This window comes from Salmo salar, chromosome 20 (genome assembly GCF_965601325.2).
Source record: "Salmo salar chromosome 20, fSalSal1, whole genome shotgun sequence".
Taxonomy (NCBI): Eukaryota; Metazoa; Chordata; class Actinopteri; order Salmoniformes; family Salmonidae; genus Salmo; species Salmo salar.
The window spans coordinates 48,246,096-48,263,974 of NC_138310.1; the positions used below are offsets into that span (position 1 = coordinate 48,246,096).

At 44.5% G+C, this 17,879-nt stretch overlaps 1 protein-coding gene across 2 annotated transcripts in view; it reads right to left on the minus strand.

Moving 5' to 3' along the window:
* LOC123729248 (prostacyclin receptor) overlaps nucleotides 1–17,879 on the minus strand; it is a 54,493-nt gene that overhangs the window by 6,337 nt on the left and 30,277 nt on the right. The window lies entirely within an intron of this gene.

Genomic DNA, 17,879 nt, shown 5'->3' on the forward strand with positions numbered 1-17,879 from the left:
ACTGATGTTGTCAAAGTAGTCACACACATTATTTTATATCCTCGTGGGGACCTAAAATAAATTTCCACCCAAAATCCTATTTTCCCTAACCTTAACCCGCAACCCTAACCACTAACCCTTTACCCTAATTGTAACCATAACCCTAAACTTAACCCCAGAGCTTCCTAATCAAGAGGACTAATGATGGATGTAGGGGACCACAGCTATTGTAATTCATTACATTCATAGGAGTGGAGGATCAATTATAAACACAGCATGTTTTCCCTGATTCAGCTGTTCCCTGATTCAGCTGCTGGTCCCAGGTTTTGGCTCAGTTATTCATTCACAGTGAAAGGATGGCCTAGGGGTGAAATACGTGTCATCCAATGTAGCGCACTGAGGGATAGTGAAATAAATCTACCATTGCTGCTATTACTGTAGCCCCAGGCTGAGTTAGAGGACGTATATGTTATATGGGCGGTTCTCTGAGTCAGAACTGCGGCAGTAAGGGTCAGACACAGTTCATAAGACAGTTAAGAGGCCCTATACTGTACAGGCTGACCATTATGGTCCTCTGTAGCTCAGTTGCTTCAGCATGGCACTTTGCTATGCCAGGATAGTGGGTTTGATTACCGGGACCACGCATATGTAAAAAATGTATGCACGCATGACTAAGTCAGTACGTCAGTAAAAGTGTCTACTGAATGGCATACATTACTAACCTGGCTGACGCGCGACCCACGTGACCACACAGCAAGCTGTGACTTCGCGAGCTGGTAAAAGCCAGACTAATATATTACAGGCTGTCCATTGTTGGCATTACAAGGCCTGTAAGAATTATGGTTACAAACTAGGAACCTGTTGAACAGTGATAGATTAACACATAATAAAAAACGGTTTCATGGTGACAGTGTCCAGGTGGGATGTCACACATTTGTAACCTTTATTTAGGTAGGGGAGTCCCATTGAGAACAAGGTCTCTTTTTTTTGAGGGAGCCCTGCATTATAAGACCAAGCAATTATACATTCAAGGCAGGAGCCTAGGAAACATACAAAGAAGAATATACAAAAAAAAACACAATCATACAAAAGAAAAGAAAATGCAGGAAATGTGATTTGGATGTGTACTGTGAAAAAAGCCTAAGATGGTGTTTGTTGTTACGCGTTGCCAAAACATTCACAAAACACTGCTACTGTTGCCACCTTCTCCTTGCCACCCTGCCACATATGGTCCTCTGGGCAGACCTGGTATCCTTTAAGAGGGACACAAATCACGGGCACTGTCACTGAGTGTGGCTTTGGAACGCGGGATAGATGAGAGGCATCAGCCGCTCGTTAAACATGCTCCGTACTGATGAATGTGTGTGGTTTATAAGGCTCTGTGACAGGCTGCAGCAGCAGCGCAGTCTGGGGGGGGAAACGATCAATCAGTTGGAAAAGGCATATACAAGAATCATAAAACGCATGCACCCACACCTAAGGCTGCATCTACCTGGGTACAGTCTGTCTGTGTGGGGCCAGAGCAGGGAAACATGGACACATTATAGGCCATTTGGTGCTGCCGATGGCCTTTGCTATCAGGAAACAGGCCCCATAATGGAAGTCCATAGTGGCCTATTAGTCTCCATTTGGCTCCTGGAGGACTGTTGCTCCCCTTCAGATCCTGTTTCAATGGGAGGATAAAGTCATGTGTCTGTTCATCTCAGAGACAGCAAAGCAGTGGATCAGAGAGAGCGAGAGAGAGATAACCATTTCCCGTATCTTTGTGACCAAAGTCTTGATGATACTGTGATAATTTGCCGTCTAATGCTGACTACAGGTGTTCCTGGGAGTGATAAGACAGAGTGTCAGAGTGACTTTCAAGTGTTTGAAAAATCAAAATCATCAAATCAAATTTAAATTTGTCACATACACATATTTAACAAAATGTTATTGCGGGTATAGCAGGGTGAACAGGCCGTGGCTCGGGTGGTTCATGTCCTTGATGATCTTTTTGGCCATCCTGTGTCATCGGGTCCTCTATGTCTGCTGGAGGGCAGGTAGTTTGCCCACGGTGATGCTTTGGGCAGACCGCACCACCCTCTGGAGAGCCCTGCGGTTGCCGTACCAGGGAGGTGATACAGCCCGACAGGATGCTCTCAGTTGTGAATCTGTAAAAGTTTGTGAGGGTGTTAGGGGCCAAGCCAAATTTCTTCAGCCTCCTGAGGTTGAAGAGGCGCTCTTGCGCCTTCTTCACCACACCATCTGTGTGGGTAGGCCATTTCAGATCATCAGTGATGTATACGCCGTGGAACTTGAAGCTTCCACCTTCTCCACCGCGTTCCCGTCGAAGTGGATAGGGGCGTGCTCCCTCTGCTGCTTTCTGAAGTCCACGATCAGCTCTTCTGTTTTGTTGACGTTGAGTGAGAGGTTATTTTCCTGGCACCACTCTCCCACAGCCCTCACCACCTCCCTGTAGATGGTCTCATCATCGTTGGTAATCAGGTCTACTACTGTTGTGTCGTCTACAAACTTGATGATTGAGTTGGAGACGTGTGTGGCCACGCAGTGAATGGAGGTGAATGGAGAATGGAGTGCAGGAGGGGGCTGAGCACGCGTCCTTGTGGGGCCCGTGTTGAGGATCAGCAAAGTGTAGGTGTTGTTTCCTACCTTCACCACCTGGGGGGCGGCCCATAAGAAAGTCCAGGACCCAATTGCACAGGGCGGGGTTCAGACCCAGGGCCCCAAGCTTAATGATGAGCTTGGAGGGTACTATGGTGTTGAATGCTGAGCTAAAGTCAATTAACAGCATTCTTACATATATATTTTTCTTGTCCAGATGGAATAGGGCAGTGTGCAGTGCAATGGCATCGTTTGTGGATATATTGGGGCGTAAAGCAAATTGAAGTGGGTCTAGGGTGTCAGGTAAGGTAGAGGTGATATGATCCTTAACTAGCCTCTTAAAGCACTTCATGACAGAAGTGAGTGCTACGGGGCGATAGTCATTTAGTTCAGTTACCTTTGCTTTTTTGGGTACAGGAACAATGGTGGACATATTGAAGCAAGTGGGAACAGCAGACTGGGATAGAGAGAGATTGAATATGTCCGTAAACACTCCAGCCAGCTGGTCTGCGCATGCTCTGAGGATGTGGCTACGGATATCGTCTGGGCCATCAGCCTTGCGAGGGTTAACATGCTTAAATGTCTTACTCACATCGGCCACGGAGAAGGAGCGCCCACAGTCCTTGGTAGCGAGCCACGTCGGTGGCAATGTGTTATCCTCAAAGCAGGCAAAGCACATGTCCCGTGTGGCTCAGTTGGTAGAGCATGGTGTTTGCAACGCCAGGGTTGTGGGTTCGATTCCCACGGGGGACCAGTACGGGGGGACATTTTTTTTATTAAATGTACGAAATGTATGCATTCACTTCTGGAAGTCGCTCTGGATAAGAGCGTCTGCTAAATGACAAAAATGTAAATGTAGCTTGTCCAGAAGCAAAACCTCAGTGTCCACGACGTGGCTGGTTTTCCCTTTGTAGTCCGTGATTGTCTGTAGACCCTGTCTCATGTCTGAGCCGTTGAATTGCGACTCCACTTTGTCTCTGTACTGACGTTTTGCCTGTTTATTTGCCTTACGGAGGGAATAACTACACTCTTAGTATTCAGCCATATTCCCAGTCAATTTGCCATGGTTAAATGCGGTGGTTCACGCTTTCAGTTTTGCACGAATGCTGCCATCTATCCACGGTTTCTGGTTTGGGTAGGTTTTAATAATAACAGTGGGTACAAATTCTCCTTGTAGGAATTAAAAAAAATGTAAGTAGCAGTGGTCCAATATTTTACCAGCGCGAGTATTGCAGTCAGTGTGTTGGTAGAACTTTGGTAGCGTTTTCTTCATATTTGCTTTGTTAAAATCCCCAGCTACAATAAATGCAGCCTCAGGTTTCCAGTTTGCATACAGTCCAGTGTAGTTCTTTGAAGGCCGTCGTGGTATCAGCTTGAGGGGGAATATACACGGCTGTGACTATAACCAAAGAGAATTCTCTTGGGAGGTAATACGGTCGGCATTTGATTGTGAGGTATTCTAGGTCAGGTGAACAAAAGGACTTGAATTTCTGTATGTTATCACAATCACACCATGAGTGGTTAATCATGACACATACACACCCGCCTTTCTTCTTCCCGGAGACTTCTATATTTCTGTCTGTGCAATGTACTGAGAACCCAGAAGGCTGAATGCACGGGGACAGTATATCCCGAGAGCCATGTTTACATGAAACAGGGAATGTTACAATCCCTGGTGTCTCTCTGGAAGGAGATTGTGGCCCGGAGCTAGTCTATTTTTTTTTATCCAGAGACTGAACATTAGCGAGTAATATACTCGGAAGCGATGAATGGTGTGCACGCCTCCTGAGTCAGACTAGAAGTCCACTCCGAATACCGCTTCTCCACCGGCTGTGTTTTCAGAGCAGCCTTCGGAATAAGTTAAATTGTCCCGGGGGGAACGATCAAGGATCCAATTCGGGAAAGTAATGCAGGTTAGTTAACGCCACTCTGATAGCCAAAAGATATTTCAGGCAGTATGTAATAACCCCCAAAAAATTCTGGCCTAATAATGTAAGAAATAACAAACAAAAAAAATATATGATAAACAAATACTGCAAAGTTGCTTAGGAGCTAGTAGCAGAGCTGCTATATCTGTCGGTGCCATGAACAGGAGAGGTTATAGACCAAGGTACAGTGCATTCAGAAAGTATTCAGACCCCTAGACTTTTTCAAAAATTTTACGTGACAGCCTTATTCTAAAATTGATTAAAATGTTGTTTTTTTCCCCCTCTATCTACACACAATACCCCATAATAACGAAGCAAAAACAGGTCTTTAGAAATGTTTGCAACTTTATAAAAAATAAAAAACTGAAATATCACATTTACATAAGTATTCATACCCTTTACTCAGTACTATGTTGAAGCACCTTTGGCAGCGATTACAGCCTCGAGTCTTCTTGGCTATGACGCTACAAGCTTGGCACAACTGTATTTCGGGAAGTTTCTCCCATTCTTCTCTGCAGATCCACTCAAGTTCTGTCAAGTTGGATGGGGAGCATCGCGGCACAGCTATTTTCAAGTCTCTCTAAAGATGTTTAATTTGATTCAAGTCCAGGCTCTGGCTGAGCCACTCATCGACATTCAGAGACCACGAAGTCACTCCTGCATATTCTTGGTTGTGTTCTTAGGGTCGTTGTCCTGTTGGAAGGTGAACCTTCACCCCAGTAGGAGGTCCTGAGTGCTCTGCAGGAGGTTTTCATCAAGGATCTCTCTGTACTTTGCTCCGTTCATCTTTTCCTCAATCCCAGTCCCTTGCCGCTGAAAAACATCCCCACAGCATGACGCTGCCACCACCATGCTTCACCGTAGGGATAGTGCCAGATTTCCTCCAGACATGAAGCTTGGCATTCAGGCTAAAGAGTTCAATTCGGTTTAATCAGACCAGAGAATCTCGTTTCTCATGGTCTGAGAGTCCTTTAGGTGCCTTTTGGTAAACTCCAAGCGGGCTGTTTACCAAAGCGGGCTGTTTACCTTTTACTGAGGAGTGGCTTCTGTCTGGCCACTCTAGCATATAGGCCTGATTGGTGGAGTGCTGCAAAGATGGTTGTCCTTCTGGAAGGTTCTCCCAACTCCACAGAGGCCTCTGGAGCTCTGTCAGTGACCATTGAGTTCTTGGTCACCTCCCTGACCAAGGCCCTTCTCCTCCAATTGCTCAGTTTGGCTGGGCGGCTAGCTCTAGGAAGAGTCTTGGTGGTTCCAAACTTCTTCAATTTAAGAATGACGGAGGCCACTGTGTTCTTGAGGACCTTCAATGCTGCAGAAATATTTTGGTACCCTTCCCCAGATCTGTGCCTCCACACAATCCTGTCTTGGAGCTCTACAGACAATTCCTTCAACCTCATGGCTTGGTTTTTGCTCTGACATGCACTGCCAACTGTGGGACCTTATATGGACAGGTGTGCGCCTTTCCAAATCATGTCCAATCAATTTAATTTACCACAGGTGGACTCCAAGTTGTAGAAACATCAAGGATGATCAATGGAAACAGAATGCACCGGAGCGCAAAGGGTCTGAATACTTATGTAAATAATGCATCTGTTTTTTATTTGTAATAAACGTGCCAAAATGACTAAAAACCTGTGTTTGCTTTGTTATTATGGTGGATTGTGTGTAGATTGAGGAATATATATTTAAATACATTTTAGAATAAAGCTTTAATGTAACAAAATGTGGAAAAGGTCAAGGTTTGTGAATACTTTTCGAATGCACTGTTTGTCACCATGGTGTCACTGATCTTTGGCTTTAACTCAGTGGGCAAATGCAGCAGACAACCAGAAAACCAGGTTTGATACCCAGTTAGTATCATCTCTGTCTCCATCTTTCCGTACTCGTTAGACTTATCAGTCACCACCAATGTTCCCTCCAATTTCTTTTAGGCACTAAGCTAATTTCAGGTCTTCTGAGCGCAAACTTGAAGGTTGTGAAAACTTCCAGCTCGTATTGACTGTGAACACTGAGGCTGTACCCACTTTAAGTTACAGTATTAACAGTGGCCAAGTAAGCTACTGTGGCCAATTGATCATAATGCAGGCCTGCCAGAGCGGCCTACCATCAAAAGCTAAGGAGAAAATACATCCCATAACATTTTAACATGGAAGTTTTCACACCTACCGCTCTGAAGCTCGAGGGCACCAGACTGCCCTTCATTACGCACACCTGTCACCATCATTACGCGCAGCAGCGCTCATTGGACTCACTTGGACTCTTTCCCTTTGTCGATTTCCCCGTCTATAACTGTCTGCTCCTCCGTTTGTTCCCTGTGTCTGCATTAATGTCATTGTGTTCTTGTGCAGATGCTGCCCTGCTCCGTTCCATGCCAGTTGATAATTAAAATGTTCACTCCCTGTACCTGCTTCTCGTCTCTACCAGCGTCGATCCTTACAGAAATCGCTGTTCTATCATTCAGCCAATGTATGGCGTTCAATATAGGCCTACATTCCATGAGGGGCTTAACATTAACCTGTTTATCCACTTTATCCGACTTAACTTCGTCCCGTGGAAGTTAAGTCGGGCGTAACTTAAAGGCCATATTGGTCGTCACAATGTCTTTGATCTCTATTAGATCTGTGACTCTCTCACTTCCCTCCTTTCCTCAGCCTGTTATTATGGTCCATCCTCTGAATGCAGGCTGAAAGGTTACAAACATGGGCTAACTTGTGTGTCAGTGCAGGCGTTCCCCCCAAGCCCGGAGACCGGCTCATTCAGGGGAGACGTTCCTATTCGGTGGACATTAATCTATGGGGGTCCATAGGGGTCTTTCTATACTCTATTCTCGGAAGCCTGATTGCCTGAGAGTTTTTAAATCTACTTAGTACTGAGAAACTGGTGTGTGTGTGGGTGGGTGTTGAAGGGAGCTAGACTTTATATGATAAATACCCTTTTTAACCCTATTCCCCATAGCAAAACCATTATGGGGGAAAACGTCTAGATGTCTAGCTCCCAGACAAATGTACATTCTATCGGTGTCTGTCAATTAATTACGTCTGTCCACCAAAATTAGAACCAGTCTACACAATCCTTTTACCATCTGTCAGGGGAATCTCTGTGTGTGTGTGTGTGTGTGTGTGTGTGTGTGTGTTAGAAAGGCCAAAGGCTATATAGAGAGAGTTCAATGCATCCATTAAGACTTGTGCTCAGCAGGCTTCTGTTTATTGACTGGTAACAATAGGGAGAGTTATTACCCGGAAGGCTTAATACCCAGGTGGGGACTGGATCTGCTGTGTATGCACCAGCAACGAATTAAAGATTTATCTAAGTATCCTACTACAATATACATAGATGACCTGTTGTATACAGCCTCTAATGTACCTTTACTGGAAAGAGTATTATGCTCGGAGGGGCACAGTTATAGAAGTAAGCACAATATTGATCAGGCAGGCGCCAGTACAAAACATCCCATCAGTGCCTGTGGTCTGATCACAACTCTACTTAGCCTGGCAACGATACAGATACTGGGCATCGCAGACCAGAGCTAATACAAGGTCGATATCTCCTCTGTCAGAGGACAACTTCAGAAAGAGAGAGAGAGGGAGATGGAGAGCGTTCTCCTTCATCTCATCTCGTCTTTCTAACAGACGCCTATTGAAGTAACAAAGAACATATGTTTTCCAGTAAATATGACACTTTGACTTTATAGACCCATGTTTTCTCCCATCACAATGTTTTTGAAAACATCTACTCAAGTCTTGTTTTTCTAGCCCTGGGAACATGTCTGCACGCATCCACACTCGCACACAGACACAGACGTGACATTACTCTCAGTGAGTGGTCTGGCAGCTTGGCTTTGACATCTTTCCACCCACTCAGAATAACCCCTTTAATTGTGTTTCTCTTCTTTCAGTTCCCTCGCTCTTTCGTCTCCAGCTCTCTCACTCTGTTTCATTGCTCCCCTCCTTACAAGTCTCTCCATCCTCTCTTATGTTCTCCTGTTTTTCCTTGTTGCCATTATCATGATCTCCTCTCACAAGCTCAGCCCTTTCTCTTCTCCTCTCCTTCCACTCCCACTTTCTCTCACTCGCACCTCGGTCTGCTTACATTCTCCCTTTCAGAAAGCTCCTGTTCAGGTTCCAAGTCCTCTTTTGTTACCACTAAGGGAACTGAGGACAGGTGTTGTAAAAAAAAAAAGCCTGTTGACGTGAAGCAGCATGTGGCTCTATATACAGTACAAACACTGTCTGACCCATAAACAGATAGACAAATAGAGATTGTAAAGTGCTGAATCTGCTCTGTACCAGCCAGCACATTACCTGCTGATAGAAACCACATTAAAAGAGGAAGTGGAACCACTTTCCGGTTGCCAAAGAGGAAGACTGGGTGTTTTACAATAAGAACATAGGCCATGTTGCAATGTCAGTAGGGATGACATGCCAGCAACAAATGCTGACACTACACATCCAAGTATATCTGACCGAATTATGAAAGACAAGAATTGTACTTTTGAATTCCGTAAAGTCAGTGTGGAAGAGGTGAACTAATTATTATTGTCTATCAACAATGACAAGCCACCAGGGTCTGACAATCTGGATGGAAAATGACTGAGGATAATAGCGGACGATATTGCCACATCTTCAATTTAAGCCTACTAGAAAGTGTGTGCCCTCAAGCCTAGAGGGAAGCTAAAGTCATTCCACTCCCCAAGACTGGTAAAGCCCCCTTTACTGGCTAAAATAGCTGACCAAACAGCCTGTTACCAACCCTTAGTAAACTTCTGGAAAAAATTGTGTTTGACCAGATACAATGCTATTTCACAGTAAACAAATTGACAACTGACTTTCAGCACACATATAGGGAAGGACACTCAACAAGCACAGCACTTACACAAATGACTGAGAGAAATGGATTGGCTGAGAGAAATTGATGATAAAATGATTGTGGGGGCTTTTGACATTATCGATCATAGTCTGCTGCTGGAAAAACGTATGTGTTATGGCTTTACACCCCCTGCTATAATGTGGATAAAGAGGGTGTTCTTTAATGGATGCCTCTCAAACAACCCAGGTAGAATCAGGAATTCCCCAGGATAGCTGTTTAGGCCCCTTGCTTTTTTCAATCTTTACTAACAACATGCCACTGGCTTTGAGTAAGGCCAGTGTGTCTGAAATGAAATGATTGCAACACTTAACAAAGAGCTGCAGTTAGTTTTGGAATGGGTAGCAAGGAATAACTTAGACCTAAATATTTCCAAAACTAAAAGCATTGTATTTGGGACAAATCATTCACTAAACCCTAAACCTCAACTACATCTCGTAATGAATAATGTGGAAATTGATCAAGTTGAGGTGACTAAACTGTTGTTAAATTGTTATGGTCAAAACATATTGATACAACAGTATCTAAGATGGGGAGAAGTCTGTCCATAATAAAGTTCTGCTCTGCCTTCTTAACAACACTATCAACAAAGCAGTGTCACGTTCTGACCAGTATGAGGGTTATTTTGTTAGTGTAGGCTGATCAGGACGTGGCAGAGGGTATTTGGTTTATGTGGTTCGGGGTGTGTGTATTATGTAGAGTGTAGTTGATTTATGTATTCCGAGGTTTTTTGGTCACTGCTCTGTTAGTCTATGTTCTTTCTAGTTAGTCTGTTTCTATGTTTAGTTAATTGGGGTGTGGACTCTCAATTGAAGGCAGGTGTTGTCTAGTTGCCTTTGATTGAGAGTCCTATATATTAGGGTGTGTTTGTAAATTTGTGGGAGGTTGTCTCTTGAATTGCTGTCTTTTGCCTTCAAGTCTGTATTCGTCGTCCATCATTTTGTTTTGTTTGTGTAAGTGTTTTCATTAAAGTTAACTATGAGCACTCAACCCGCTGCGCCTTGGTCCATTCCTGACGACCGTTGTTACAAGCATGTCCTATAGGCCATGGTTTTGTCACACCTGGACTACCGTTCAGTCGCGTGGCTCAGAACAGGGCAGCACGGCTGGCCTTTAAAAGTACACAGAGAGCTAACATTAATGACATGCATGTCAATCTCTCCTGGCTCCACGTGGAAGAGAGATTTACAAAAACAAGTAATGATGAAGTCAGAGGTGTTGACAAGCTGAATGTACCGGACACCCATGCATACCCCACAAGACATGTCACCAGAAGTCTCTTCACAGTCCCCAAGTCCAGAACAGACTATGGAAGGCGTACAGTACTAAATAGAGCCATGACTACAAGGAACTCTATTCCACATCAGGTAACTGATGCAAGCATTAGAATCAGAGATTTAAAAAGCATGTAAAAATACACCTTATGGAACAACGGGAACTGTTAAGAGACACACACACAAAGGTGCAGACACACACATTGTGATATTGTTGTATGGTGGTAATGAACATTTTGTGTTGTGGATATGTGGTGGTGTAGGGATGTTATATGATATTCCGTTTTATCTTTAGCTCATTCAGTACATACATAGTTCACTGTTTTATCTTTATATGTAATGTGGGTGCTTCGGTGTGTTCGGACCCCAGGAAGAGTAGCTGCTGCCTTGGCACATACAAAAGTAGAAGGTTTCAGCAATAGGCTGGGTAGGCGTTTACCATTGGATCTTCTCAGGGGTTTTTCCAGATCTAATGACCAGAGAAACTTTCATCTTCCCAAGAACTGCTGTTGATTGTTTTCCTGTAAAATAATCTGGTGTTTGGAAATCATGAATAACAATGCTAAATGGTTGAGTATATTATGCATCCACCCAGTGTCCCTATGGGTATCACTGAGCGTGGCCATTTTAGAGATACTATTAAATTACTCATTCCTAATTCTATGACGGCCATGGTCTAGTGGACAAATATGCATAATGATGAATACTTACAAAACCACAAGCATTGGGAGGAGATGGTAATCACCGACTTTAATATCATAAGGTTATAATTTAAAATAAAACATTCATGAGTGAAAAACTAAGTGATCATATTTAATCATCGTCATCAAAATGGATGGTAATAATTATACTGCTATTATTCACTTAGCATTAATGTGAAAAATTATGGATGATTTCACAGTAATATTATGGTTTTAATTCCCCATTGAGCTCTGACCACACATAAGGGATTGGTTTGGATACAGAGTGAGGGGATAGCCAGTGCCATGTTGGCCAGGACTCCTTTACTCACGGGACGATGATAATGGAAAAAAACTGAGGCACAAATCACATCCAGAAGGAAGGAGGAGAGAAGTGTGGCTGAGTTACAAAGGATGTGGGAAATGGGGCAGAGGTCATAGCCCATCTTCTCCAGCTATACAGGGTGGGACTGGGACATACAGAGACCGGAAGGGACAAGAACAGACCAGGATTGACCAGGACACCCCAACAGAGGGAAAACAGGAGAAAACATTTTAACACAAGGAGGAAGCTTTCCCAATAAAAACAGTCATGTTTGTTTCGTGATTGAAAATAATTTCTCCAGTTTTGTGCCCAAATTAGACCAGAAGAAACCTGGCAGGAAATAGCAGAAAAGGCAGAATATTTGAGGGGTCACAGAGGAACACCAGACCCCAGAGTTACTTCCTCTGTAGCATAGAATCTATAGATAGTCATAAATCAGAACCACAGGGTTTACTGTCACACTGATGTACAACTGATTACCTAGCAAGTAAACTCAGCAAAAAAAGAAACGTCTTTACATGTGCTCAGCAGGCTTCTGTTGTTGGTGAGGACCTGCCTTACAACAGGCCTACAAGTCCCCAGTCCAGCCTCTGTCTTTCAAAGATAATTCGTACAAATCCAAATAACTTCACAGATCTTCATTGTAAAGCGTTTAAAACACTGTTTCCCCATGCTTGTTCAATGAACCATAACATTTAATGAACATGCACTTGTGGAACGGTCGTTAAGACACTAACAGCTTACAGATGGTAGGCAATTAAAGTCACAGTTATGAAAACTTAGGACACTAAAGAGGCCTTTCTACTGACATTGAAAAACACCAAAAGAAGGATGCCCAGGGTCCCTGCTCATCTGCGTGAACGTGCCTTAGGCATGCTGGAAGGAGACTGCAGATGTGACTAGGGCAATAAATTGCAATGTCCGTACTGTACTGTGAGACGCCTAAGACAGCGCTACAGGGAGACAAGACGGACAACTGATCATCCTCGCAGTGGCAGACCACGTGTAACAACACCTGCACAGGATCGGTACATCCGAACATCACACCTGCGGGACAGGATGGCAACAACAACTGCCCGAGTTACACCAGGAACGCACAATCCCTCCATCAGTGCTCAGACTGTCTGTAATAGGCTGAGAGAGGCTGGACTGAGGGCTTGTAGGGCTGTTGTAAGGCAGGTCCTCACCAGACATCACCGGCAACAACGTCGCCTATGGGCACAAACCCACCATCGCTGGACCAAACAGGACTGGCAAAAAGTGCTCTTCACTGACGAGTCGCGGTTTTGTCACACCAGGGGTGATGGTCGGATTCGCGTTTATCGTCGAAGGAATGAGCTTTACACCGAGGCCTGTACTCTGGAGCGGGATCGATTTGGAGGTGGAGGTTCCGTCATGGTCTGGGGCGGTGTGTCACAGCATCATCGGACTGAGCTTGTTGTCATTGCAGGCAATCTCAACGCTGTGCGTTACAGAGAAGACATCCTCCTCCCTCATGTGGTACCCTTCCTGCAGGCTCATCCTGACATGACCCTCCAGCATGACAATGCCACCAGCCATACTGCTCGTTCTGTGCGTGATTTCCTGCTAGACAGGAAGGTCAGTGCTCTGCCATGGCCAGCGAAGAGCCCGGATCTAAATCCCATTGAGCACATCTGGGACCTATTGGATCGGAGGGTGAGGGCTAGGGCCATTCCCCCCAGAAATGTCTGGGAACTTGCAGGTGCCTTGGTGGAAGAGTGGGGTAACATTTCACAGCAAGAACTGGCAAATCTGGTGCAGTCCATGAGGAGATGCAATGCAGTACTTAATGCAGCTGGTGGCCTTTGTTCAGGGACACATTCCATTTCCGTTAGTTACATGTCTGTGGAACTTGTTCAGTTTGTCTCAATTGTTGAATCTTGTTATGTTCATACAAATATTTACACATGTTAAGTTTGCTGAATATAAACACAGTTGACAGTGAGAGAACTTTCCTTTTTTTGCTGAGTTTACATGTCTTTTACAATTTAAACTGTTGGCATGTGAGAGAGGCAGGTACTATGTGATGAGTTTGTTACAGCACAGAGACCGCATGATCTGTCACTGTACCCACTTCACAAGCCCTGACATGTAGACTCTCGTTAAGGTTCTCCATGACTAATGGCCTCCAGAACACACCAAACTTCTCCCTGCACATCACCTCAAGACACTACTACAGAGGTAATACAGGGGCGTGTTAAAATAAAAAAAAACTTTGTCACATGTGCCGAGAACAAGAGTAGACCTTGAAATGCTTACTTACAAGTCCTTAACCAACAGTGCAGTTCAAGAAAGAGTTAAGAAAATATTTATCAAATAAACAAAATAAAAAAATAAAAAAATAGTAACAACAAAATAACAATACAAGGCTATATACAGTGGGTACCGGTACGGACTCAGTCGAAGGGTACAGGTTAGTTACAGGGGGTACAGGTTAGTTGAGGTAATTTGTAGTTGAGGTAGGGGTGAAGTGACTATGCACAGATAATAAACAGCGAGTAGCAGCAGTGTACAAAACAAATGGAGGGGGTGTCAATGTAAATAGTCTTGTGGCCATTTGATTAATTGTTCTGCAGTCTTATGGCTTGGGCGTAGAAGCTGTTAAGGAGCCTTTTGGTCCTAGACTTGGCGCTCTGGTATTGCTTGCCGTGGGGTAGCAGAGAAAACAGTCTATGACTTGGGTGATTGGAGTGTGGTGGCTAATTTCTGCATTACCAAATGAGGAGAGTTACAAACTTCACACACCAGTCAGAGTTATACTTAAACTACATCTTTAATAATAAGAGCTTTGCAAAAGCACTGACTTTCAATGATGCGCCATCTCTAATGAACCATTGAAAAGTGACAACGCAAAAGTACAAAGATCTTTTATAGCCAAGATACACCCCTCTCAACGTACATGACGAACCACAGATCTTAGAAACAGTTCACAAAGGGACTTTATATTTGAGAAAGGAGTATCCCTTAGCCAGATAACATTCGCTATAAATTATTGTTCAGTTTGGTCCCTAAGACGAGGTTCTAATCCCGTTCCTGGTACTTCATAGTACAAATACACCAATTCATCCAATGGCATATATCAATTGTCAACTCTAGATACTCCCATCTCAAGTAAACCCCCTCTTGACTCCACTCCTGGACAAGCTCACTGAGGGGAGTGAGCCTCTAGGTCATACACTATCCCAGGATAAGTGCAAGATCTGAGAGAGGACATACAATGGTTCCAGACACTGCCCTACACCTCCCCCCAATAGAAAAGGAGGGAGTGACTTGCGCACAGACATTGTGGAGACAAGTAATTGGTTCCCCATTAATCACTACATCCCTTCACATGGTTTAAGAATAGGTAAAGAAACATTCACATATGAAGACAATGTTCCTTACTGTCCTCTTCCATTTCTGATATTCTGCATAGCACCAGGGATATTGAAAGACAAGTCTGACCTCTCCCCTCTCCGGGCCCCAAGTGACTGATCCCCAGCTGAGGGAAGAAGTCAGGCTTCCAACACCAGAGTCCAAAGGGATACGTTCTGATTCAGCCGCCACAGGAGTCTGACATTTTTGGGGGGGCTTTCCTCTGACACCGCTTAGTATATAGGTCCTGGATGGCAGGAAGCCTTGCCAAAGTGATGTACTGGTGTGTACGCACTACCCAGAGGCCGAGCAGTTGCCATACCAGGCAGTGATGCAAGCAGTCAGGATGCTCGATGGTGTAGCTGTATAAGTTTTTGAGGATCTAGGGACACATGCCAAATCTTTTCAGTCTCCTGAGGGTGAAAATATGTTGTCGTGCCCTCTTAACAAATGTCTTGGTGTGTTTCGACCATGATAGTTCGTTGGTGATGTGGACACCAAGGAACTTGAAACTCTTAACCCGCTCCACTACAGCCCCGTCGATGTGAATTGGGGCCTGTTCAGCCCGCCTTTTCCTGTAGTCCACGATCAGCTCCTTTATCTTGCTCACGTTGAGGGAGAGGTTTTTGTCCTGGCACCACACTGCCAGGTCTCTGACCTCCTCCCTATAGGCTGTCTCATCGTTGTCGGTGATCAGGCCTACCACCGTTGTGTCGTCAGCAAACTTAATGATGGTGTTGGAGTCGGGTTTGACCACGCAGTCGTGGGTGAACAGGGAGTACAGGAGGGAACTAAGTGCACACCCTAGGGCCCCTAGTGTTGAAGATCAGCGTGGCAGACGTGTTATTGCCTACCCTTACCAACTGGGGGTGGCACGTCAGGAAGTCCAGGATCCAGTTGCAGAGGGAGGTGTTTAGTCCCAGGGTCCTTAGCTTAGTGATGAGCTTCATGGGCACTACGGTGTTGAACGCTGAGCTGTAGTCAGTGAATATCATTCAAAGTAGATTTGTTTAAGACTATCAAGAAACAATCTGTGTGACCCTGATTTAGCCCATTGCAGTAAAAGATTAATAATGACCATTTTATAGAAGGGAACGTTTTTTACTTATATTGTAAGTAATTATAGATCATATTTAATAGATATCTGGAAACACTGCAGTTACTTTAAGGCGATAGATTGGGGGTAAGGCCCTGTGATAGACTAGCGTCCAGTCCAGGGGGGGTGCACTTGTACAGTCGTGGCCAAAAATTTTGAGAATGACAAATATCAATTTCAACAAAGTCTGCTGCCTCAGTTTGTATGATGGCAATTTGCATATACTCTAGAATGTTATGAAGAGTGATCAGATGAATTGCAAAGTCCCTCTTTACCATGCAAATGAACTGAATCCCAAAAAAACATTTCCACTGCATTTCAGCCCTGCCACAAAGGACCAGCTGACATCATGTCAGTGATTCTCTCGTTAACACAGTTGAGTGTTGACGAGGACAAGGCTAGAGATCACTCTGTCATGCTGATTGAGTTTGAATAACAGGCTGGAAGCTTCAAAAGGAGGGTGGTGCTTGGAATCATTATTCTTCCTCTGTTAACCATGGTTACCTGCAAGGAAACAGGTGCCGTCATCATTGCTTTGCACAAAGAGTGCTTCACAGGCAAGGATATTGCTGCCAGTAAGATTGTACCTAAAATCAACCATTTATCGGATCATCAAGAACTTCAAGGAGAGTAGTTCAATTGTTGTGAAGAAGGCTTCAGGGCGCCCAAGAAAGTCCAAGCAAAAGCCAGGACCGTCTCCTAAAGTTGATTCAGCTGCGGGATCGGGGCACCACCAGTACAGAGCTTTCTCAGGAATGGCAGCTGGCAGGTGGTGAGTGCATCTGCACGCACAGTGAGGCAAAAACTTTTGGAGGATGGCCTGGTGTAAAGAAGGGCAGCAAAGAAGCTTGTCCGGAGAAGACAAGGTGAGCGCTACCATCAGTCCTGTGTCATGCCAACAGTAAAACATCCTGAGACCATTCATGTGTGGGGTTGCTTCTCAGCCAAGGGAGTGGGCTCACTCACAACTTTGCCTAAGAACACAGCCATGAATAAAGAATGGTACCAACACATCCTCTGAGAGCAACTTCTCCCAACCATCCAGGAACAGTTTGGTGACGAACAATGCCTTTTCCAGCATGATGGAGCACCTTGCCATAAGGCAAAAGTGATAACTAAGTGGCTCGGGGAACAAAACATTGATATTTTGGGTCCATGGCCAGGAAACTCCCCAGACCTTATTCCCATTGAGAACTTGTGGTCAATCCTCAAGAGGCTGGTGGACAAACAAAAACCCACAAATTCTGACAAACTCCAAGCATTGATTATGCAAGAATGGGCTGCCATCAGTCAGGATGTGGCCCAGAAGTTAATTGACAGCATGCCGGGGCGGATTGCAGAGGTCTTGAAAAAGAAGGGTCAACACTGCAAATATTGACTCTTTGCATCAACTTCATGTAATTGTCAATAAAAGCCTTTGACACTTATGAAAGGCTTGTAATTATACTTCAGTATTCCATAGTAACATCTGACAAAAATATCTGAAGACACTGAAGCAGCAAACTTTGTGGAAATTAATATTTGTGTAATTCTAAAAACTTTTGGCCACGACTGTATATCAAGCTGCCTCACACTACAGAAACAGGACAAACAGGCTCCCACTCATATAAGTCCTTCTGATTCGCCAAAGCCAAGGCTCGTGCAAAGCTTGTCACCTGGGTGGAGCTGGCAGCACACATGTGCTGTGCTGGAGTACAGGAGCATCTCAGGTGAACACACACACACACACACACACACACACACACAATATAATGAGGA